At 40.3% G+C, this 24,283-nt stretch overlaps 1 protein-coding gene across 1 annotated transcript in view; it reads left to right on the top strand.

The window, feature by feature from the left end:
• Positions 1-590: 590 nt before the first annotated feature.
• SORBS2 (sorbin and SH3 domain containing 2) overlaps positions 591-24,283 on the top strand; it is a 203,065-nt gene continuing 179,372 nt past the window's right edge. Inside the window, exon 1 of the mRNA XM_070757535.1 lies at positions 591-794. The gene's annotated coding sequence lies outside the window, so the exon portion shown is untranslated. The remainder of the gene's footprint in view (positions 795-24,283) is intronic.

The raw sequence follows: 24,283 nt of genomic DNA, 5'->3' as shown, positions 1-24,283 counted from the left end.
CATGACTACAAGAAAGCTCATGGAACCCAATGAGCTGTCCACAGGGGAGCTGAAAGAACCAGCCATTTTGCTGGGGGGCGGGGGGGGGGGTTGGGTTATGAGGAGAAAAAGGCTAGGAGACCGTAGCAATATTATGCTACGTTTACCGCGAAGTAAACAACCACACACAAAAAGGGGGTGTGAGCGCGCGCGCGCGCGGGTTAAGAAGCGAGCCTATCCGCGCCTCCCTTTAAGCAGAGCGCGGAATGTCTCCAAGCTGCCATTTTGACAAGCGGGCTCCCGCTCACCGGGAGAGAGGGTGGAATGCAGCGTGAGACCCGCTCTACGTCTCTCTCGGGCGCTCGGCGTTTGTGCAGGCTGAGGCGCGCGCGCTCGGAGGCGCATCCTGAGGGCAAGGAGGGAGGGAGAGGCGGCGGGGGGCTCTTCCCCGCAATGTTCTCTCGAGCGGCCGCCCGCTGCCCTGCGGACTTGAAGTGGTGACCCCCTCCCCCCAAATAAGGGTGTTGCCTCCCCCCCCTTTCCTTCCCTCTCCCCGCATATTGATCTCGCCCGGGGCGACTGCTAGTCGAGGAAACAGCCACGCCGGCGGCGCAGGGCGAGGGAGCAAGCGAGCGAGCAGGTGTGCAATTCACGACGGGCTTTGCCTTGCAGGCTGGGGAGGCGGGGAGGCACTCAGGTTGGTGTGCACTTCCTATTGAACAGCTTGCTGGGTTGGGAAGCATCTGGCTGAGGATTTAGTCAAAGGGAGCTCGCCCGCTGTTCATGCGCGTCTGCGAACCGCTCTGGGGAGCAAGGTAAGCTTTTGTTTGGGTGCCCGGACAGCTTGCCGCGAAAGAGCTCCTAGGTGGTGCTTAGGAGAATTTTTTTTAAATTTTTTTTAACCCTTTCGTATCGATTTTCCATTCAGTTGCAGGGCAGTTTTCCTCCCAGACTCGCAGCGTGGGAATGCCCGCTTTCCATCTTATTGTAAGCTAGGATTTGCTTTCTGAATCGGCCCCCTGCCCGTTGCGTGTATCCTTGGTGTAGTCGGCTGCTGCTGCTCCTTATAACTGTTTTTCCGCACTTCGGGGGAGATGGAGGAATAAATATTTCGAGGATTAGAGATTGACATTGACATTCCTTATTGACATTTTGCCCAGCTTTGAGACGGTGGTTAGAAGTGGGTTGAAGGCGCACCACTACCCTCCTTTCACTATTGCTCCGCTATTGTATTGTTACCATAAGTAGGTCATAATGGAAAGCCGTGTTTGCACTAGTTTTCTGAACAAGGTGCCCCCGGTGCTTTGTTTGATCAGCTCCTGATGCTTGTGCTGTTAAGAGGTGTGTAAGTGGGAGAAGCCTTCGCACCTTTCCAGAGAGCACCGGGACTACCAAAATCATCCCCAGATGCATAATGCAGCACTTGCATCTGTCAGTGTGGAGTTGGGTTGAAAGAAAGGAAGCCACCGGTGCCATGTAAATAAATTCAGCCACATGTAAAACTCCTTTGAAACCTATCTGGAATGGCAGAGTGTCTGTCAAGAGCAGAGAGGGACAAAGGAAATGAAACATAAGCATGAAATGCCTACAGAGCAGTCCAAAGGAAACGATTCTGGCACATATCTAGTGTTACAGTATTTCTGTAGGCTTCTAGTTCCTGAATGAATTGTTCTCTGGAATCATTCCTAGGGCAGACTCCTAATAATAATATTCTCTTAACAGAGCAGAGATCAGGTAATGTGTCATTTAAAGCACAGGTTTTTTTTTTTAAAAAATGCATCACAATTTTCATTTATTTGGCAAAATGTCAACATTTTGGGCTGCTTGGAAAGAAAAGCTGGAATACATCCTCTCTTTTATTCTAGTCTCCTATCGTTTGCCATGAGTTACCATGGATAATTTTAACCTTTAATAATAGATTAAACATTAAAAGCGGCTAAGCCTGTGTCAGTTGGTAAATTAGTAACAAAGGGGCCTGATGTGCTTATGAATGAAGCAAGCTATGAGGGTGTCAAAGTCCAAATGATTTTCAAATTTTATAATATATTGAATCACTTTTTATGAATATGTGTACTGAGAGGTTGTACGCAAAATTGTTTATTTGATTTAGGAACTCTTGCTTTTCAACTTCTCAGCAAATACATCCTCTCTGCCTCTAGTTCTATTAATTTCTACCCAAGTTCTGAATTGAATTCATTCTCTTGTTGCTTTTATTTGCTTTACGGGGTCTAAGTTTGAGACTTGGAGTTTTTGCTTTATGTTCCATGATGTGAAATTCTTTTTTGTAGCATCCTTATTCTGATAATTTAATGTAATCTTGAGAGCTCTATTAAAACAAGTACTGTTTCACACACTGCTGTGTATAAATGCAAAATCGTTATATCAATCAGAAAATGTGTTATTTGTACACATCAGTATTTCTCTGTGTTTAATTGTAAAAATGTTAAGAAGTGGTAGATTTATTTTTTACGAATAAGTAAAACATGGAGCGCTCTTTCCATGAATGGGTAAAGATAAGAACAATGTTTGGATACTTTGATGATTTCTTAAGTTATGCAATGATCTCTGACAGAACTAACATTTCTTGAGTATTAAGAAAGAATAGGAAGCTATGCACTCATCAAATACCTGTTTGAATCATCTTTGCCAATTTCCAGGGACTTTATGCACTGTTGTCTTGAAATATGAGAGCAATATCAGGTGTCTTCCTGATATATTGGACTGGAGCAGGGGTGAGTTTTTCTTATCTTCCCTACCAGTTTGGAAGTGCGGGTATCACACCTGGATACTGACCACTTGCAGATGCGTAGAAGTCTTTGCGCATGCACAGCGGCTTATTTACCACCCACTTTCAAGCAGAGGCAACTGGGGAACCAGTTTAGGGGCGTGGCAAGCTGGCTATCACCCATTCAGTGAACGGGGCCAAATGTCTGCCAATGGCTCGCACAAACTGGTCCAAACCAGTAGCAACCCACCATTGGTCTGAAAGTATTTCATGGGTACACAGGAATCCACAACTCATGATTTAAAAAATTATATAGAAAAATATTTCAATAACTGCAGCATATAAAATTCAAATCCTATATAAAAGAAATTCAGGGCTCAATTTTTACAACATATTCTCCTAAGATGTAGAAAAGATTTGATGACACCTTCCTTTGGTTGGGAGGCCAAGTAATGTCCAGATCTATTATAAGGATTTCTTCTCTGTCTATTCTATAAATGTAATCCTATTCTACATTTCTGGGTTCACGGAGGACCATATTTTCTCCAGAGATTAATTTATGCATTCATTTACATTCTGTTACTTTCTGGGGTCCACTTGCCATCCTTGTGAGATATCTCTTAGTATGTCAAATAACTCGGGCAGATACATGATATAATTCTTTTTCTCCAAATTATCATGTCATAACGACCAAGTTGAGGAGGATCATTCTCTGTTCTTACAGAAAAATTTAAAATACAGATACCAATCACTGATTTTGACCTAAGCTGCCTTCAAAACAAAACATGATTGGGAACAAATTGTTTCATAAAATAGATAATTTGACTAACTAAAAGGCGGTACTAGCCTTTTTTTGTCACTATAGATGTCTTGGATGCCACCCAGTGCAATGAAATGACCTGCCTAGTGATCAACTTATCTTATGATTAGATGCTTCGAATTGCATGCAATATTGCTATACAGGAAGTCCTTGACTTACAGTAGTTCATTTAGAAAACTATTCAAAGTTATAGCCCCAGTGGAAAAAACTGCCTCTTGGCCATTTTTCATATTTACAACTCTTGCAGCACCTCCCCCCCGGTCATATGATCAAAATTCAAACACTTGGCAACTAACTCATATTTATGATGTTTGCAGTTCCTGGGTCATGTGATCATCTTTAATGACCTCCTGACAAGCAAAGTCAATGGGAAAGCCAGATTAATTTAACAACTATATTATTAATTTAACAACTGCAGTGATTCACTTAACAACTGCATCAAGAAAGGTGGTAAAATGGGGCAAAGCTCACTTAATAACCATCTTAGCAACAGAAATTTTGGGCTCAATTGTGGTATATTGTATATTGTTTCCACAGACAAGCAACTTCCATTTCAAGGCAATTGTTCTCTGAAATGGACAAACAATAAAACAAAAACAAAACAAGTAGAGTTCATCCTCTTTTTTAAACTGTAGCTCACTTGAAAGAAAATAATTCCAATTTGTTTATTGTTCTTTCACTTTGGCAAATTTTGGCTATGTTTGCTTCATTTTGGCTCCAACGCAAGAGAAGAGTTACAAGGAGAGGAAAATGGAATTTGTCAGCAAACAATCAAAACAACTCCTGCATTTTAGACTGGAATCAGCAGAGTTAGAAACCAAAAGTATCTTATTTCTCTAGTGTTATATTTTTATATGTGAAGTTTTTATAAAAATAAATAAATACAAACTTCCAGATTAATACTGCCCCATCACATTTAATGAGGCCTATCTCCAGAGCACGGTGGCTCATGGAGGTTAAGATGCTGGGTTGTCAAACAGCAATCCTGCATTTGAGACCTAAGTGCTGCCATAGGATGGAGTGACCTCCCATCATTCACTTCAGATTCTGCTGGGGATATGAAAAGGGCCCCCAACTGGGTATCCCCCAGGGAAAGGTGATGTCACCAGCCAATCCTTTCAACCCAGAAGTGCCTTGGTGCTTCCAAAAGGAATGTGAGCATGATGGTTGTCTTCAGTATATCTGTCATTGTTGGGCCAAGAAGTAGTAGATTGGTCAACAGATTTTAGAACTTACATTATATCTTAGAACCTCAAGGAATATAATTCACCACATCCATAAGTTCTTCAATATTCAAAACTAGGAGGCTCTTGGCCATCCGTGAAATACATAGTTGTGATCAAATGTACAACCCACCAAGAGTAACTTGTAGGAAACCATTTCTCTGAGCCATTTTCCACATGGCCTGGTACAGTCAAGTAGATTATCAACTTATTTATATGTACACCTTGATAAGTTCCTTTTTAAAACTTGTCATTTATATATTTTTTCTACTTTTTCTATTGGATTAGGCATAACATTGACATTTAATGACAATGAAAGGGATCTTGGGGTTTTGGTGGACAGCTCAATGAAGATGTCAACCCAGTGCACAGCAGCAGTAAAAAAAAAGCAAATTCCATGATTGGCATGATTAGGAAGGGGATTGAAAATAGGTCGGCAAGTGTTGTATTGCCTCTGTACAAATCGATGGTGAGACCACATTTGGAGTACTGTGTACAGTTCTGGTCACCGCACCTCAAGAAGGATATAATGAAACTGGAAAAGGTGCAAAAATGGCAATAAGAATTATCAAGGAAATGGAGTACCACTCTTATGAAACCAGGTTGCAACGTCTTGGTCTCTTCAGCCTTGAATGACGGCATTTAAGGGGTGACTTGATCGAAGTGTATAAAATCATGGATGGGATAGAAAGGTGGATAGAAAAAAATTATTTTCTCTATCACACAATATTAGGACGAGAGGGCACTCCCTAAAGCTCATAGATAAGAAAGCAAGAACAAATAAAGGGAAATATTTCTTCACCCAGAGGGTCATTGGTTTATGGCAGAGGTCCCCAACCGCCGGTCCGCGGACCGGGACCGGGCCGTTGGGGTTTTCCAGCCGGTCCGCGGCGTCGGAGACCCAAAGCCCATGTGGAGGAAGACGGAGCCAAGCGGGGCCACCCGGAGACCTTTTCCCGTCTTCTTCTCCTCGCTCGCTCCCCTCATAGCCAGCAGCCCCGCTCGCGGGGGGATGCCCGTTCGTAGCTACCAGCCCGCCAAGCGTCGAGGGGGCTTCCGAGGCTGAAGGGAAGAGCCGGAATGCCCTTCCCGGGTTTAGATTGCTTGCTGTTGGGGGAAACGGAGGAGGCGGCGGCGGCGGTGGGGCGCGATCGCCTACTTTCTGGAGCGAGGAGAAAAGAACCGCCGCCTCCTCCGTTTTCCCCAACAGCAAGCAATCTAAACCCGGGAAGGGCATTCCGGCTCTTCCCTTCAGCCTCGGAAGCCCCCTCGACGCTTGGCGGGCTGGTAGCTACGAACGGGCATCCCCCCGCGAGCGGGGCTGCTGGCTGTGAGGGGAGCGAGCGAGGAGAAGAAGACGGGAAAAGGTCTCCGGGTGGCCCCGCTTGGCTCCGTCTTCCTCCACGCAGGATGGGCTTTGGGTCTCCGACGCCCCTCGCCCGTTCCCTCAGGAGCGATGAGTGGGACGTCTTCTTCTCCTCGCTCGCTCCCCTCATAACCATCCCTCCAGCGTCGAGGGGGCTTCCGAGGCTGAAGGGAAGAGCCGGAATGCCCTTCCCGGGTTTAGATTGCTTGCTGTTGGGGAAAACGGAGGAGGCGGCGGCGGCGGTGGGGCGCGATCGCCTACTTTCTGGAGCGAGGAGAAAAGAACCGCCGCCTCCTCCGTTTTCCCCAACAGCAAGCAATCTAAACCCGGGAAGGGCATTCCGGCTCTTCCCTTCAGCCTCGGAAGCCCCCTCGACGCTTGGCGGGCTGGTAGCTACGAACGGGCATCCCCCCGCGAGCGGGGCTGCTGGCTGTGAGGGGAGCGAGCGAGGAGAAGAAGACGGGAAAAGGTCTCCGGGTGGCCCCGCTTGGCTCCGTCTCCCTCCACACAGGATGGGCTTTGGGTCTCCGACGCCCTCGCCCGTTCCCTCAGGAGCGATGAGTGGGACGTCTTCTTCTCCTCGCTCGCTCCCCTCATAACCATCCCTCCAGCGTCGAGGGGGCTTCTGAGGCTGAAGGGAAGCGCCGGAATGCCCTTCCCGCGTTTAGATTGCTTGCCGTTGGGGGAAACGGAGGAGGCGGCGGCGGTGGGGCGCGATCGCCAAGTTTCTGGAGCAGATAGGCTTTGAGTTTTTGGCTGGGGGGGGAGAAGTAGGACCTTCCTAAGTTCCCCCCCCAGTCAAAATCACAAAGCCAGGCAGCCCCCAGCCGCCAAAGGAGCCTCCTCATTCTCCCTGCCCTGTGGAGAAGTGTGGAGGGCTGCGTCACTAAGCTCCACCCCTCCATAACCCCACCCCCATATGACCAAAGCCCCCCCCCCACCGGGCCGTAGAAAACTCGTCTAACTTAAAGCCGGTCCCTGGTGCTAAAAAGGTTGGGGACCTCTGGTTTATGGAATTCACTTCCAGAAGAGGTCATGACAGCTGTCAGCCTGGATAGCTTCAAGGCAGGATTAGACACATTTATTTATTTTATTTATTTATTTTGTCCAATGCATAATACACATTGAAGAGAATAGATATGTAATAATATAAATAAAGAAAAGAATAGAAGAAAAGATCTCAAAGTATAGGTGAACATATTTGAAAGGAAGAAAAGATAAATGAGATAAGAGAGACAATTGGACAGGGGACGGAAGGCACACTGGTACACTTATGCACACCCCTTACTGACCTCTAAGAAACCTGGAGAGGTCAATCATGGATAGTCTAAGGGAAAAATGTTGGGGGTTAGGGGTTGACACTACTGAGTCAGGTAATGAGTTCCACGCTTCGACAACTCAGTTGCTGAAGTCATATTTTTTACAGTCAAGTTTGGAGCGGTTAATATTAAGTTTGAATCTTGCGTGTTCTTGTGTTGTTGCGATTGAAGCTGAAGTAGTCATTGACAGGTAGAACGTTGCAGCATATGATCTTGTGGGCAATAATAATAATAATAATTATTATTATTATTATTATTTATTGGATTTGTATACTTAGATCGTGTTTTAGGCGACGTAGTTCTAAGCTTTCTAGACCTAGGATTGATAGTCTGCTTTCGTAGGGTATTTCTGTTTCGAGTGGAGGAGTGTGAAATATCTTTGGACATTTTCAAGGGTGTTGATGTCCAAGATGTGGTATGGGTTCCAGACAGATGAACTGTATTCAAGGATGGGTCTGGCAAAAGTTTTGTAGGCTCTGGTGAGTAGTGTGAGATTGCCAGAGCAGAAGCTGCGTAGGATCAGGTTAACAACTCTAGAAGCCTTTTTGGCTTCTTTTTGGTTGAGGTAGGCAGGATTCCCTTGGGTACCATTTGTTGGGGGTCAAGGGAGGGTTTTGCCTTCTCTTTCTACTCAAGATCCCCATGTACAATTGGTGGGCCACTGTGTGACACAGAATGCTGGAGTCAATGGGCTTTGGCCCGATTCAGCATTGCTCTTCTTATGTTCTTATGCCAATAATTATAGATATTAGCTGGTAAAAATCTATAAAAAGGGAAATTGTGTAGCCTATAGCCATATAAAGTATTTGTCAATACTTTCAGTGTTAATTGATACTGATTTATAAATGTTGTATGAAACCTCATTTTTCTAAGGTTTGTGTTGTATTGGAATTAATTAATATCTCTCTCTGTGCTGCCTCCCTTCAAACGATGAAAATGCAGACCCAGAGAAAGATAGGCTAGATCTTTTTTATGTGGAGGAATTTCTTTCCACGGAGGCACATTCTCTCGTATAAATTTGCTTTAGCATTAGTCTGAAATCGCACAACATTTCAGCATGAAAATCTAAGCATTATGATTAATAATATAATGCCAGAACGGTATAAAATTAAAGCATAAGAGCTATAAAGGAAATGGTCAGATAATATATTCATGCATAGGCAAAAGCTCCAATAGTTGATGTTTCAGTGGAAAAGAGCATCTCATGGAAAACATTTGAGAAGATGCAAATCATTTGAGATTCTGTTCTCCTGTTGACAGAAATTAGGTGAAAGGTTGATCGGAATAGAATTTTATTTATTTATTTGTTTGTTTGTGTATTATTTGTTTTATCAAGTACGTATTTGTGGGATACAAAGATATAATAATATGTACATAATACTAGTAAAAGAGAAACATTGTGGTAAGCCGCCCCGAGTTCACAGAATGGGTGGGGCATGTAAGTCAAATAAATAAATAAATAAATTAGGACAGGGGATAGAAGGCACTCTGGTGCACTTATGCACGCCCCTTACTGATGTCTTAGGAATCGGGAGAGGTCAACAGTGGATAGTCTAAGGGTAAAGTTTTGGGGTTTAGGTGATGATAGAATAGAATAGAATAGAATAGAATTTTTATTGGCCAAGTGTGATTGGACACACAAGGAATTTGTCTTTGTGCATATGCTCTCAACGTACATAAAATAAAATATACATTTGTCAAGAATCATGTGGTACAACACTTAATGATTGTCATAGGGGTCAAATACTACTACAGAGTCAGGTAGTGAGTTCCATGCATCAACTACTCGGTTACTAAAGTTGTATTTCCTGCAGTAACATTTGCAGTAGTAGCACCAATGTTATTAAATTCCCTTTCCTAAGTGGACCAGTTAGCCCCAATAAATTATTTTACAGGCAATAGGTTAAAAAACAAAGAAGGACAGAATGGGCAAACAATATATGAAATCATTTACAGTAAATAGTTAATAATAGCCAGCTGAAAAAAAGCTACCAAAATAATTGTATCAGATTTAGGAATTTTTGGAAACTTTGTTTGAATCAAGATCACTACTTGGTAACTGCATGTACATACATATATTATTTTAATGGCAAAAATACTGAAATGATAAGTCATTGCTCGCTGGGATTTCTCTACTCCTGCCTATTCCCTCCACCCCCACCATGTCTTACTCAACATCTCTTAATAGTCCTTCATCCTACTATTATAGGAAGAGGCCCTATTATATATGTTAATCTATGGAAGCCAAAATGTCTGGTAGCAACTGTTTCAGCTAATTATATTAAAGGTCTGGACTGTTAAGAGCTACAATTTATTCTTTTAATTTGTTAATCTCTAAAAGTGGTACTGGAAAGTGCTTCTGAGTTTTGGTATTTTAATATTAATGGCTCTGCTTAGCCTGGGCCAGCTAAGTGCTATAAACTGTTGTGATAACTAATATTAGAGAAAAACTAAAAACTAAAGTTTTCCCATTATTTCCCATTTTATAGCAATCAAGATTTAAATATATGTACCTAATCAAAAGCCTTAATAATTTCATGTGCTTAAACTAGGGGTAATGTTGTATATATTTGAGGTGAATACTTTCATTATTGTTTATAATCATTGTTTTTTTAATATACAACCTGCTGCACTGAAAACAAAAGGAAAAAATGATGCATTCACATTCAGATGAGATATCCCAATGAAATTTGATGACAGAGCTTAAGTTAGTGGCTATATTTGGAGAATTCTGCATACAGTGATTTTTGTGATTTTACCTTTTGCATCCATATTGAATGAATACATGCATACATACATTCATATTGAATGAATACACGCGTATGTACATGCATGCATACATACATACATGCATACATACGTATTTAATATGCTAGAGTAAATAATATGCATTGGCTGATTTTTAAAAAATCAGGGACGCTAGACTGTTAAGGTCAAAAAACATGCCAAAGAAAGTTGATGGCAAAGCAAACACATACTGTTGCCAAAAAAATCCTATGTGGATGTTTCCAAGAAGTTGAGCAGCTTCAAGCTCAAATCAGAGTAGACTTTACCTTTTTATTTTCTTGCAGTCAATTATGTCCAATTCTTGGAGACTGCCTGGACAAGACTTCACCTTACCTTTTTTTAAGGGGTAGGTCTAACATTATGATTGGAAACAGATATTCTGCTAAAATGTGAACGCTCCATTAGGAAAATCATACATTGGCATCTCAGGCATTTTCTTTTGTATAACTAGAAAGGTTTTAAATACATTCTTCTAACTGTTATCACATCATGGCGCAAATACAAATGGCAAAGTTGTTTCATGCACCCAGTCTTTGCTTAGTATTCATTATGTTAACAATTCCGGTAAAATGCTTATTGCTCAATAGATTACAGAATCATGTAATTGATATATGTGTGCAATCCACGTAGTAGACTGTTTGCTTTAATTAATGAATTTTAATATTAAACAGAAGTCAACCTTAACTAGAAAATAATAGACAGCAGATGAATCATCACTATGTCTGCTTCTGTATCTGTACAGATGAATAGCATTTGTAAATAACGCCTTAAAAGTCGTTGCATAATTATTTTGTATAATTTATTCTGGAAATTATCACATTCATTTGGTAATGTGGTTTGTCAAATTAGTACTAAAAATTTAGGAAGTTTGAGTTTCCATGTGTCTTTATGCTGCCTAGGATAAGCCAATACAGTGAAGTGGGGAACGTCCATAGTTGCTAGAGGAATTTTGTCATATTTGAAAAGTTATAGTTGCTGAACATAGACAATAGAAAATTGAAACATTGTTTTTAGATGCATTTGGTAAGATGTTAAAGCTGTTAGTATATTTCATGTGCCTAGTTCTATTGTAACGCACATATTGCTGCTATTTTTTTAAAAAAGCTGTTATTTTCATGTGTGATGCTTAAGTCATCTTTGTCTCTATTTTATCTTCAGTGTGAGACTAACTCTGTTGCCTGGGATGCACATGCAACTTGTGTTCCATTCCAGTATGTGATGCAAAAATACAAAAAAATGATCCCTTGTTGTTCTCAATAGCTTTTCATTTGCATCTTTTTTATCCGATAGGCACAGAGATATTATCTATGAATCTAATTCTTGTTTTCTCAACGGTGTGTTCACTTGTACATATCAACAGATTTTAAAAGGATAAAACATATAAATTGTAGCTATATAATCATTCCAAAATCAGAAAGTTAAAGTGGGTTACCCGTAGAGAGTATTCCTGAAATGTTAAATATTAAAATAGGCATATGCTCACCTCTGTACATTTTTCCATTACTAGGCATTTATTTTGTTCAAGTAGATATTGTATAATAACTGTAGCAGCCCTGTATACTCTTCAAAAAGAACAGCTAAGTGTGATGAACACTTCAATATCTGCAGTCAGATTCTGATCCTTACTACACAGGTAAAAATGGATGCCCATAAGTCCTTTTTATTGCTGGTAATGTAACCTTGTTGTAGAGTGCTTTAGAAGGTTTTTTAAAATGTTATTTTAGGAGTCATTATATAAATAAAGTGTCCTTCAACTGGGTTTGCCATAATAATTTCTGCCCAATCTTTACACAAGCTAAGAAAGGGGCTTTAATTCCAGTTACAGTTGCATCTGATTCATAAAGAAAGCTATTAGCTGATTTATGATTGGGCTTAAATACAATTCCCAGACTCGGAGACAGATAAGGTATTCTCAATGCTATTAGCCCGAAGAGACATTTCTGTCAAAGCCTGCACCTGCTTGAACAACACAAGGCAGCATGAAATATAGTACCTTTGTGTGGCATATCATGGGAGGAAGCCTAGAAAGTTAACTGCTGTAAAATACAATGGCATTTTTCTAACAGTAAAACTCAAATACCTGGAAAGGTTTAGCTTAAAGTTTAACATCTACTTCTATGCTTCCCTGAAAATAAGAGAGGGACTTATATTTTTTTGAACCTGAAATATGGCCTTGGCCTTATTGTTGGGGGGGCTGATTTTTTGGGGTGCAGTAGGTGGCAAGGTTGGGACTAGATGTCCCATCGCCACCACTTCCAGTCCCTGTAATTGGCGCCGTCTGAGCGGCTGGCCCGCCGCCACTACTTCGTGGAGCAGGCCTCTGCAAGGCTTGTTGTGCCATTGCATGCATGAGCTGCAGGACTGCCGTGAGCTTCATCATACCAGCACAGCTGATATAGTGCTGCCGGTCGTGCTTGCAACAATACAACAAGCCTTGCAGATTCCTGCTCCATGAGGCAGTGGGTGTGTAACGAGTCTCACAGAGACTCATTTCTCAAGCTATGTTGACTCATGAGACGTGTGTCCTACCTGACACTTGTAGCTCCATCATATTCCTTGTGAGACATTTTCTTTTACAATGGGCTTCTCTGGACACACCGAGAAATGCAACAGAGCTACAAGTATCAGATAGGATCTGCATCTCATGGTGGGGCACAATTGGGTGGTGGCAGGTGGGGTGGACTGCAAGATGCACATCCTACCTGAGACTTGTAGTTCCATTGCATTCTTCAGAGAGAGAGAGAGAGCAAGCGGCTCTTGTGTGTGCGTGCACAACCTGCGGGACTGGTTCAGCTGCTTTGAGCTCTGCCTATGGCGATTTGAAATGCGCTCCTGCCTTGAGGAAGAGGAAGTGAGCATCAATCCCTGCCACGCCACCACCTCGCAGGCAGGAGTATGTTTCAAAATGCTTCCAGGGACAACCCAGAGGATCCGAACCAATCCTGCAGGGGGGTTTGCGCACCTGCTTTTCGCTTGTTCTCACTTTGGCGGCTGGGAGCTGCTCTTTTTGCGGAGGGTGTTCTTTTGGCTGGGGGAGAGAGAAAGAGAGCAAGCAAGAGGTGGGTGCTCGTACATCCCATGGGACTGGCTCGGCTGCTCTGGGCGCTCCCTGTGGCAATTTTAAATGCGCTTATGCCTGCGAGGAAGAGAAAGTGAGCATTGGTTCCTTCCTTGCCGCCACCTCACAGGCAAGAGCGTGTTTCAAAACACTGCTGGAGGCAGCCCGGAGGAGCCAACCCAATCCTGTAGGGTGTGCGTGCACCTGCTTCTCGCTTGCTCTTGCTCTCCCAGCCAAAAGAGTTCCCACCACAAAAAGAACGACTTCTAGCCTGGAGAGCGAGAACAAGAACAAGCAAGTGCGCACACATCCTATGGGATTGGCTCAGATCTTCTGGGCTGCTTCTAGCAGCATTTTGAAACGCGTTCCTGCCTGCAAGGAGGTGGTGAGGCAGGGATCGATGCTTGCCTCCTCTTCCTTGCAGGCAGGAGCGCATTTCAAATTGCCATAGGCAATCCCATGGGGTGCACATGCACCCGCCTCTCACTTGCTTTCTCTCTCTCTCTCTCCCAACCAAAAGAGTGCTCGCTACAAAAAGAGCAGTTTACAGCATGTTCTTCCCCTTTCCCCGAAAAGTAGTTGGGAGGCCTTATTTGGGGGGGGGGATTTCAAGGCATGCTCTGAATAGCTTGATTGACCTTATTATGGGGACATTTATTATTCTGGGGAAAACACAGTATCTATGCACCTGACAATGCTTTGAAATCCACTTACTGAGTGTTAAGACATTTTCTGAAAAGTTCAGTGAGTCAAACTGGAGAAATGATTACGTGTTAAACTATACCCAGTAAAAATATTCATAACTGAACTAATACTTTTGAATTTTAAAACATGACTTTCACAGTTGGGTGTCAGTAACTATAGGTATTTACTGTTATGTTTCTATGTACTGTATTTCAAATCATTCAATTACTACAGCCTTTGAATATTTAAATGGGCATATGGAAGACATTAAAGATATTTTCTTCATATTTGATCTCTGATTTTTTCTTAATTCTGATAGTACATTCATGGCAAAGAATGTAAAGCACAAATCCTAAGCAGCTATAACCATTCTATGTTAGAGATTTCCCCAAATTTAAATGTTTATGTGCTGTACTGTATGTTTTTAAATTAAGAATTGCTTGAGAATCTGGGAGTGATCCCCCCCCCCCCCCCCATTGATTGGATTCTCTGGGTCAACATACCCGATGCCATTTCCTGTTTGCTAGTGGGCGGAGCAGCTTTGTCATTGTAGAATGTTAACATTTCTGAAAAAAAATAAACATCAGCTGGAAAACACCTTTATAAAATTCAAGACTTGTTGAACTAACAAAGGTTTGTCGTTCAGCAAAATTGTAGTCTGAGCCTGTATTAAAAGAAAACAGCTAAACTAAACGAAAGACTACTTTTCCTTTGTGTGTTTATATAACCACTTTCTTGAGATAACTGCTTCTGAATTTTCAACAGGTAATGTGCAGTTGTATGGACCCCTTTTTTTTAAGCCATTCATTCAAAAACTTCCTAGAGAAATGTAGAACAGTTTGTATTCAAAACTATGCAGGATTATGACTTCTTTTTGTTGTACCTTTTGTTGTTCCTTTTGTTGTATCTGGTCTCATCTTCCAAATGACTCTAGGCAATCAAAGCAAAATGGGCAAAATGAAGCTCCTATTCCTGCTCCAGGAAGAAGATATTCAATACTGCCCAGTATCATTTCTTGTTTATCCTTCATTTCATATTTCATTTCATATTTAATATTTCATGGCTATTCAAGCAGCAGTCACATTCCTCCATCCAGTGTTATTTCCCTGAAATTTAATTTAGTCTTCATACTCAGTGGAAAGGACATGTTTAATTAGCAGTCCCAAGGCTCCTCTTGAGGTACGAACATTTGCCCATCTCTTCTCAATCAAAAGAAGAAAAGGCATATATACTTTCAATAAATATTTCAATATAATATACCCATATAATATATGGATTACAATTAATTATACTCAGAAGAAAACTTATGGTAAAGAAAATCCATCTGGTTTCATTTTTGCTTTTAAGAGCCAAATAGCACCTGACACATTATTAAATATTGTATGTATTATTACTATCTTTAATAACTTCATAGTTTAAATTTTTATCCTGAAGCCCAAAGATGTAAATATTTTGTTAATTATCTCTCTTGGGCTGAAAAGTTCTGTATGTGAGTATTAAAATGTACTCTCTAGTGAAGAAGCAATAAAATAATATTCAGAACAATTTATGATAGTAAGACTGAAGTGATTCAATAGCTTATTGAAAAACCTTTCATACTATTCCCATCCGACATTTTATTCCCATCCTTCATTTTATTATGTTAAGCTTCTCACTTTGACAATAGCATGGATCTGTATATAATATTATTGATGTTGTTAAAGTATAGAAATAAACAATTCAGTTAATACCTACTTCAAAAAACACGTTCAGATATTTGGCGGAAAGCTTTTATACCAACTGTAGAGGCTGCCACTTTGGCTAGAAAAATTAAGCTGTGTTCCCCCCTCCCCCTTGTGACAAAATTACATAAAATAAACCTGAACTTAATCAGGCAGCAGCCAGGGCGGTTAAACCAGGATTCAACAATAACAATGTGTTAAGGTGCAAAGACATGATCTATTTTGGATCAAGCTTTATTTTGTCTTTTTAATTATATACAATAAAGCATAGAGTGACTAACTCGGGCAAAAAAAATGGACAGAGATAAGATAAACTTTTTCAATTAAACTCAGGTGAGTTCATTGTATTTTCTATGTTAAATGACTAGTTAAATCCAGAACAGGAAAAGAAATAAAACATCAGTTTTTAAAGAAGAATCAGCATCTATTTAGTTATAGTAAACGCGGGGAAAAAGGAAAAAGTAATCAAATTTACTGCTACTATATATAATTATATTAGTTGCAAACATTTCAGGTCCATTCATCTCTTTTTACTTTATTGCTAGTTTCCTAAATCTCGCTTACTTTAATTAAGTATTTAGACATGAACAACTTGTTTATGTTTGCTGCCAGCCGTCAAGAAAGCCTAGAAACGCTGTGTCAGATATTTGTATTTTGATCTGAGTACAGCCAGGAGCTATAAAACTCTGTGAACCTATTTATGCAATTCTTTAAAATAGGGAAAACTTCTGATATATATCCTGATAAAAGAGGCAGTAGAGAAGTACGTGATCAGCTTGTCTCTACCCTCCTGCTAGCTTCAAGGACACACTTGTCTGGTGAAATGAATCTTTTTATAGCAATCCTCTGATACAGCTGAGAGGAGTATGTTGGAATGAGCCAAAGTAAATGCCTTGTACTGTTCTCACTATATTAGTTAAATAATTAGATAGTTTCAGTCTGACTGCTGGACAGCTCAGGTGGATATTTATAAACCAAAGTCTGTTCCTGTTGTAAATCTGTCTTGGAAATGTTTGATCAGAGATTTAGCATTTTGGTATCCCATAGATGTCAGCACTTTGGTGGATAAGCTACAGCTCTAATTTCTTACTAGAAATTTTATTCCATTTGGAATCTGCAGCATCCAAAAATTACTAGGGGATGAAACCCTGATGAAAAATATAGCATTTTTCATCCTCAAATTAGGGAGATGCAGCCAGGTTAAGTGGCTTTCTAATTTAAGCTAACATTGTTGTATCCTGCTGTGAGCCGCCCCGAGTCTGCGGAGAGGGGCGGCATACAAATCTAAATAATAAATAAATTAGTTGCACCCAGAGCATAAGACTTTGCTTTTCCCTTGGCTATTAAGCCACTAAATAGTTGAGAACAATGTGTGATTTTGGCGATGCACATTGGCTATAAGATGCCTTTGTTATCGTATTATGATTATTTTTAATAGTGGCTTTTACCTTCTATGAGCTTTATACATTTTCCCATGTATTTTTGTGTGAAATAAGTAGACATATACATCTTCTAGATAAAACAAATCTTCAGACAGGTGGCATAGAAATCCAATAAAGAAATAATAAATTAATAAATTAAAACCACATTGGAGAACGGCTAAAATTAATTTCAACAATTTGGTGTATATAGTTTTCAAAGGACAATAAATAACAACAACAACAACAACAATAATAATAATAATAATATGTTACTAGCTAATGCATGTAAATACTTTTTTATTCTTGTTATTTTCATGACAATTAGCATATAGATAGGCCTTAAGTTGTTTATTAATTAATTTTGTGTGTGTGTGTGTGTGTGTGTGTGTTTGTATAAAATATGGCTTACTCAGCTCATTATTGTACTGTAGAATTGATATAATACTTCAATAATGGGGCCAGTAGATAGGCCTGTCTAGCACCTTTGTCATTTGATTCCACCATAGTCAGATGAACATAAGTTAATATGTCACTTAAAGAAGAAAATTTCACCTTATAATTTCCTTTTAAGTGACAATACATTTTGTCCATTATCTTCAAACTATGTTCAATTTTCTTCTATTAATTTCTCAACATTGATCTTAAAAAATATTAAAATAAAAAATACATAATGTTAGAATATTCATGACTGAGAGAGCCAGTGGTAACAAGGTCAACCAATGAATAGGCATAGCAACTAAGTCAGCCAATGACATTAAACACATCTAAGTCTATGCAGAGAAATGAAACTGAAAACTTAAGCTTAAGGCTGGGGGCGACTCATCCCACTCTGCTCTCTGTCCACACTCTGTACTCACTCTCTCTAAATTCTGAACTAGAAGCTGCTTGTGTTTACTTGTGTATACATTGAAGAACTCTGCTAATGGTATTGTAAATTTATCTGTTACTATGTTTATAAAGACGTTAATGATCCAGCTGGGGGGGGGGAGATAATATCAGTCCTCAATAAAAGACAAAATATTTATATCATGCTTATCTTACACAGAGTACATGCTAGAATATCCCACTCATTAGAATTCCATTGAAATGCTCCCTTTTTAAAAAATTAATTTCAGAAGAAAATTTTCGTCCCTCAAGCTGGTTGAACATCAGTAGAAGAAACATGCAGAAGAATTTCTACCAACATTCCATTTCAGATTTAGAAAAGAGCTGGAAGAAGATTGGGGATCTTCAGCTTCTTTCTGCCTATCTTTGGGCTCTGTCAGGGTCTCCATCAAAGAGTTAAAAACAAAAACAAAACAACAAAAATCAAGATGATGATCATGTGATTAATGCCTTGCTCCTTTATGTGGTCATCATAGATACCCACAAGAAAGGATGTGGGCTTCAATCGCATTATTTCATCCACCATTTTGACCTTCCTCTTATGGGCAGCTCTGGTGATAGGATTTCTCCTTTTCATTCCTACATTTGGTGGACTGAGTGGGAAAGCAGAGCAGCAACATCACAGTGGTTTTTCTCAGCTTTTAATTTCCAATAGGAATTGACATGAGAAGAGAGGAGCATCCAGACTGGTGGAGGAATGACAACTCCTTTGACTGTTGTGTATATGCCCAGTTGCTAAGTGAGGCCTGCAGCATTCTTGAGGAATGCACTTTGAATCTCCTTTTCAAATTAAGTCTGTCTTTTCCCTGAGTGAACTGTGTGGAGATAATGGTCTCCCCTCAAAAACGTTTTTTGAATTTGCTCTAAGTTCTAATATGTAAAATGCCATTTGGAAGAAATGAACCATTTTATATTTATTCTCTTGATGAATCAGGCTTTCCTAATTTACCTTATATGTGTTTTCAAAATTTGGTCCATAAAATTACTTCCAATATTTGTAAAAGTGCTTGATTGGATGATTGTCATCAATTAAAAATCCATGTAGTGTATTACAAATTCATGAGTACTTTTGAAACATGATCATTGGAGCTATTTGTAGATATTCAGGTAGTTAGTGTCTTCTAGAGGTTGACTACCAATCCCACAATTCCCAGGCAGAATGGGAATGTGGCCTTAGAATTCCAGATGTTGTAATCTAGAAAGATACCTAATTGTTGAATGGTGAATTATTGTGTTGTGAATAATAAAAATAGCAGAACAGTTTAATAAATAGTAAAATAATTTTTGTGATTATTCAAGTAATAGCTTACTGTATGAATACAGATTCATTAAGGCCTATGTTCTGTTTCCATCAGCAGCCAGACAGCTTTCTAAAATTGTCCCGAGGGAGATCTACCCTCAGTAATGAAAACTGTAGGTTAATTTAAGTATTTAATACCAGTGAAGAGACAAGCTGAGAGTTCAACTAAAGCTGTCTGGCTGCTGATGTATATCATATCAATAATATCATTCTTTTTGAAAGCTGGGCAATCTGAATTCTGGAACTAGTTTGTTGTCACTAAGATACAATATCACCAAAGGCAGAACTCTTTACTATAAGAATAAGTTTGGACCACTCATTTAAATACGGTACATAGAAGGATGTAAAAGATTTAGGGAGCAATTAACCCTTCCCACGATGATAACATCCTTTGTCTCTCCAACTCCCCCAAATCTTCATATTGCAACTACAGTATATTGCTTTTACTATCTCTACATAGGAGCCAGTAAGAATTTTGCTTTTCATTTTCTGTTTACCTACATGCTAAATTCATGCTAAGTAGGATTAGGCTATTTTTGCATAGGGCTGGATTTCTATCCATTGTAAAAGGTTCTTTTTATGAGAGTAAGCTTAATCAAATGGGGTAGATTTTGGGAAAAGAAGGGTTGTTTTACTTCTTCCTATTTTGTAATAGCTGGTTACTTGACATTCCAGTTAAATTTAGATCCCAGTGAAAACTAACACAATACAGAAATTAGACAACTAGATCAAGAGAACTCTCAGTGATTTCACTAAGAAAAATCAAATTACCAAAGAGGAACAATGGCAGATGAGACGCAAGGAATCCATCTTCCTATGCTTCTATGAATCCCCCCAAATACACAGGTTTGACATATTACAATGATACATCCAGTTGTATCATTTCCAGGGACCCCTACCTACAACATCACAAAAGAAATAATAAAAAAGCTTGTCACCTCACAAAAGGAAGCAAACACACCATCAACTCCACACTACAGTAATGTCTAACAATCAGAGATGTGACTATACATGAGGATTAAATCTATGACCACATTTCTTCACAACACACCTAACTTAAATAAATACACAGATTGAAACACCCAGGATTCTGAATCTCATAAACCTCTACCTAACCATATACTTCCAATTTGATGGACAACTTAACCAATACATTAAAGGTACACCTATGGGATCACTGCTTTCAGGACTTTTAGGGATGTCATTATCAATGTCTAGATGCTATAGCACTTCCAAAAAATACCACCCAAAGTATGGCTCAGACATGTAGATGACACCACCATAATAAAAAAGGACCAATTAGAGAATGCCCACAGATCCTTCAACAATATCTTCAAAGGAATCCAGTTTACCACAGGAATAGAAAACAAGTCATTACCATTCCTGGACATCCTGATCAGCAGAGACCACAATGGCAAACTAGAAATACTAATGTACATGAAAACTACCCACCTTAACTAAGTGTTCCACTGCAAAAGCAACAACCCAACCTCCCACAAGAGAAGCTGTATAAAAACTTTATTTAGATGAGCAATTTATTACAGCAATCCTGAATGAGGCATCTATATAACATATTCCAACATAATGGATATGTGGACAATTTTATCAAAAAGTGCTTTACCACTCAATCCAATACAGTGCAATCAACACCAGTTCTAAAAAGAATAACATTGCCATACATCAACTACATCTTAGAAACCACCAATAGATTACTACAACTACATGGAATCAGCATAGCAAACAAGCCAACTAAAAGCCTTTAAAACATTGCACACCCCCGAAGAAAAAATGAGTCATGTATGCCTGCAACAGCCACTATGTAGGACAAAAGGCAGAAGATAAGACAGAAAACCAACTAGCAGCCAGAAGATATTGATGAAAGCTCTTTAATTTCGCAACATATGGACAGAACCTTAACCATAATTTCTGTTGGAAATCTATGACCATCCTCCTAGAGCAAGCCAAGTCCAGAAATGCTTGGGAATTTATAGAAGCCTGGCACTCTGACAAATTAGACATCAATAAAAAGACAGACATAAGCAGTCAACACCCAATCAAGGAACTCCAGAGAGGCCAACAGAAAGCAGCCCAAGCAATGTACCTCTAAGACCACCCCAACCAACACACACTAAAATAGAAACACAGAGCAAATCCCTAGCTTGGGTAATGAAATGTCTGCAAGAGAACAGCCAACCTCAGAGCATCAAGGACCCTTCCTTCCACCCTGCACTACAAATATTCTCATTTATTGACATTCTATACTTAGTCCTCCCTTGTTGAAAAAGAATAACAACATATAAAGAGAATTGACCTTATTGAATATAAAAGCAGTGATTTGGCAGCATCTCCAGCTATCTTATTAAACAATAGGTTTCTGTTCTGCATTTCCTGTGAAAAATGCCGATGTGCTGATTCACCATATACTGTACATTAAAAAAAGAAAACCAACTATTAAATATTTAAGATGAAGGAGAACAACATCTTCTGCTAAAGTGCTATAATGGCCTTAAACTTTTTCCAGTGTCAGAAAGAAAAAGCAAACTTTATGAACCATTGAAATTGATTACTATAAAACGTGCTTAAAGATTTGTCAATTTTTTATTACTTCTAGAACTATATTGCACACTTGTGAGCCACTTGTATCTCCTACTGATGAATTATAAGGGTTTTTCTTCAGAGTTAAGGGAATTATAATTGCATACAACTTTCCTACTTTTTGGAACTAGGAATTAGGAAATTACTCAAATTATTGCTTACTTGGGGGAAAATATGCTTTGACTTGATTGTTGCTCAACATTAACACTTATATACAGTACTGTTCTTTAGGAAGTCAATGTGGTATTTCTTTACATCTTCACAATAAACTTGTGAGATAAGTTAAACTAAGTGTAATTTAATTTACCTGTTGGCTAAGTATAATGCTTTTTACAGGGATAGTTTGGTGAACCAAGCTGATGTCTTGTATAAAACATGAGTCTTCATTTTTTAAAAGTGAAGTCTACCAGTTATGAAATATTGGACAAGTGGCCAAACCTGTAGCTCAATTTTTACCTTGTCCTAACTCAATTTTGTAATCTTAGATGGTTAGGGAAGATGGTCTTGGTGGAGATATATACAGGAACTGTTGCTGAGGCAAAATGGATTGAAGCCTACTTACTAGAGAAAGGGTAGGTGCCAAAATGTCTGAGACAAAGAAAGAGATACATTGCTATCAATCTCTATGAGCATTTCCTTAAGCTATAAATAGAACATACTAGATCGAAAATAGAATATTATGTCACATTTGCAAGATTCTGTTATTGTAATTGTACAATAAAAATAGCAGTAGGACTCATAGTTCTGCTTCTTGTCTGGGTTACCTCAAAAGGCTGATATCAATCTTACAAGTTCTGAAAGTACATTTCTTCTCCCTTGTCAATCCAAGAAACCATGGAAATCTCCTTCTGAGAAGTTTGCCATGCCTTCATTCCTTCTGCAGGCTCAGTTGCCTCTTATCTGACCATTGCTTAGACCAGTGATGGGCAACCTTTTGAGCTTGGTGGGTCAAAATTCGCCAAAAAACCAAGCATAACTCGGGTGGTGTGTCACCTTGAGAAAAAAAGTTTGGACAAAACCCCCCTCTTTTCCTCCCTTTCGCCTATTTCTCTCTCTCTCCCTCTTTCTTTCCCCTTCACTCTCCATCCCTCTTTCTTTCTTCCTTCCTCTCTTTTTTGCTCTTTCTCCCTCCTTTCCTCTTTCTCTCTTTCTTGCTTTCTCTCTCTCTCTCTCTTTCTCTGTCTCTCCTGCTATCTCTCTTTTATTCTCTTTCTCACTCTCTCTCTTGCTTTCCTTCTCTTTCTCTTTTGCTTTCTTTCTTTCTCTCTCTCTCTCTCTTGCTTTCTTTCTCTCTTTCTTTCTCTCTTTCTTTCTCTCTTCCTTGCTTTCTTTCTCTCTCTTTCTCTCTTTCTTTCTCTCTCTCTTGCTTTCCTTCTCTCTTTCTCTCTTGCTTTCTTTGTCTTTCTCTCTCTCTCTCTTCCTCCTTTCTCTATTTCTTGCTTTCTTTCTCTCCCTTGCTTTCTCTCTTTCTTGCTTTCTTTCTCTCTTTTTCTCTCTCTTTCTTGCTTGCTTTCTTTCTCTTTCTTTCTCTCTCTGTTTCTCTCTTTCTTGCTTTCTCTCTCTCTCTTGCTTTCTCTCTCTTTTTGTCTCTTACTTTCCTTCTCTCTCTTTTTCTCTCTCTCTTGCTTTCTTTCTCTTTCTCTCTCTCTCTCTCCCTCTCACACACACACAATCTTTCTCTCTCTTTCTCCCTTGCTTTCTCTCTCTCTCTTGCCTTCTCTCTCTCTTTCTTTCTTATTCTCCTTTTTCTCTCTCTCTTTCTCTCTCGTGCACCATGGCAGCAACAGAGAGAGAAAGAGAGATGGAGAGTGCAGAGAGAGTGGAGGGCGGCTTGCCGGTCCGTGGCCCTCTGGATCAGCGTCCCTGCATGGCCCCAGCGCAGACTCCGCCATCGCCTTCGCCTTCGCCTAAGAGGCAGCAGCCACATTCACCCCTTTGCCCTCCCAGGTGTCCATGGAGCTCAGCGCCTGGCCACGCGCCGCCTCCGCCTCCCGGTAGCGCGCCAGACATCTACCTGAGGAACGGGTGGTTGGGCGCCACGAAGGGCGACGCTTGAAGGCCACCATGGCGCCGTTGTTGTCATCACGGTGCAAAGCCAGGCGGTCCCGGATCGCTCGCTTCTCCGGCCAGCAAGCCGGCTGCCAGGGAAAGTGGCGCGATTTTTAAACGTGCGCTTTTCAAATGCGGCGCTTTCCTGGGCAGCCGACTTTGCTGGCCGGAGAAGGGAGCGATTCAGGACTGCGTGGCTTTGCGCCACTTCAAAAATTTCTGCCGGGGGAGGGGGTTCCTAATGGCTGTGCGGGCACACAATGGCCGGCGCCCTCCCACTGGGCCCCAAAAGCTCACGTGCCATCACCGCCAGGGAAGCTCCAGCCGGGCCGGGCTCCTATTCTTGCTCTT

This window comes from Erythrolamprus reginae, chromosome 7 (assembly GCF_031021105.1).
Source record: "Erythrolamprus reginae isolate rEryReg1 chromosome 7, rEryReg1.hap1, whole genome shotgun sequence".
NCBI lineage: Eukaryota > Metazoa > Chordata > Lepidosauria > Squamata > Dipsadidae > Erythrolamprus > Erythrolamprus reginae.
Note: the sequence above shows the minus strand (reverse complement) of the source record. Positions and strands in the feature narration are given on the sequence as shown.